The 1,949-nt window shown below is 44.1% G+C and overlaps 1 non-coding gene across 1 annotated transcript; it reads left to right on the forward strand.

The window, feature by feature from the left end:
* Positions 1–773: 773 nt before the first annotated feature.
* Positions 774–880, forward strand: LOC132237891 (U6 spliceosomal RNA). The gene has a single exon (XR_009453686.1). It is a non-coding gene; the product is annotated as a U6 spliceosomal RNA (small nuclear RNA).
* Positions 881–1,949: the final 1,069 nt, after the last annotated feature.

A 1,949-nucleotide genomic window follows, 5' to 3' on the forward strand; every position in this document is an offset into this window, starting at 1 on the left:
TATCTGGTGTGGGTGCTACTTCAATTTCACTTTCCCAAATGAATTGCCCTGGTTTGAAATAGAGGTGTATGTTTAGCTTCCTCTGCACAATTACCTCTCCCATGCCTCTTCCTTCATGCTTCCCTAGGCCTATCACTCATCCTCCCACCCCTGTCCTGCCAGCGGCCCTGAGAGCTCCACTGTCCCCCTTTCAAACTCATCTCAGAGCATTCAGTGGCTTTTTCTAACGTTATTCCTTCTGTAGGACCCTTCCTTCCTTCCTTCCTTCCTTCCTTCCTTCCTTCCTTCCTTCCTTCCTTCCTTCCTTCCTTCCTTCCTTCCTTCCTTCCTTCTTTCCTTCTTTCTTTCTTTCTTTCTTTCTTTCTTTCTTTCTTTCTTTCTTTCTTTCTTTCTTTCTTTCTTTCTTTCTTTCTTTCTTTCTTTTTCTTTCTTTCTTTCTTTCTTCTTTCCTGTTTGTAGCAAGTGTTTCCTGAAACTTTCATGTTCAGAACAGAGACAAGATGCCAGCTCCCCTTTATTATGTGCCAGATGCTTTCCAATGTCCTCATCTAATACTCTTCACTCTTTTGCAAGACAGAAAAATATTGAATGGATGAGAAGCCTTGAGGTTGAAGGAAAGAGATTTACTAATGTGTCCAGGGTTGCCTAGCTAGTACGGGACAGAATTTAGATTTAAACACAGAATTTATATGATTCCACAACTCCTGTGGTCTTTCCATCATACAACCCTGCCTCCATATAAATAATATTTTTATATTAACAAATTGAATTTTGTGCTCGCTTCGGCAGCACATATACTAAAATTGGAACGATACAGAGAAGATTAGCATGGCCCCTGCCCAAGGATGACACGCAAATTCATGAAGCATTCCATATTTAAAAAAAAAATACACAAAAAACAAATTGAATTTTAAGTGAAACTATTTCAAGATGTGGTTGTGTTTAAATGCTATTGGTAGCCCTCTAAACCACTCGTGCAGTTTTTCAAACTGCACACAGGTGACCCCTTAGCAACCAATTGCTTAGAGTCCAAAGGTGTAGAAGTGGGAAGGAATGGAGAGAGCATTCCATCTCTTTATTTGTGAGACACTGGGAATCCCCAGGGGACTGCATGGCAGCCAGGCATCCTAAGAATGAGAATGATTCTGTGGTCTGTGAGCACCAGGCAGGCCGCAGCTCTGGAGGGAGAATTCGGTCCAGTGGCCCCATACTTGGAGTGGAGCTGGGCCGGTGGCCTGTCTTCCTGAGACTCTCAGGTGAATCCATCGCTCCAGCCTTCCTCTCCTCCCTCTGTGGCAGCATGATGACAGAGCCAGAGCACCATATCACCAGGACTCTATTTCCACAGTTCCTCCCCCACTTCTCCCATATACACCCCCCACCCAACACACACCTTCCCAACCCCTTCCTCAGTGTCCCTAAATCTCACAATTATTAGCAAATGCCACTACTCTCCAATGGGTTCATGTCCATTTTGTAGCCCTAACTGTGCCCTGATGACACTTCTCACTGCAACCCTCTAAGTAGAAGCCACTTTTCCCCCTCATTATTCCAAGTACCCAAGAGCCTCCAAATGGAGTGGGCATCCTGCTGGCTCTCCTAACTTCCTTGAAAATAAGAAACTAGTAGATGAGAACTCCCCCTTTGTTCCTCCACAAACTGACCTGCATCTCACTCATATTCCCTGTTGTCCCCTGGCTCACAATAGAAGCCACAGGCTCTCACTGGGCCACCTCCCACTTGTGCACCAGATTCTCTCTCTTCTTTTTCTTGAAAATGCCAAGTTCATTCTGCTTCATTGTCAACTGGTTTGTCTTTCTCCTGGTAGAAGGTAAGTAAGTGTATTAGTCTGTTTGGGCTGCTATAACAAAAATATCACTGAGTGGCTTGTAAACAACAGAAATTTATTTCTTACACTTCTGGAGGCTGGGAAATCCAACATCAAGACA

This window comes from Myotis daubentonii, chromosome 6 (genome assembly GCF_963259705.1).
Source record: "Myotis daubentonii chromosome 6, mMyoDau2.1, whole genome shotgun sequence".
NCBI classification, from domain to species: Eukaryota; Metazoa; Chordata; class Mammalia; order Chiroptera; family Vespertilionidae; genus Myotis; species Myotis daubentonii.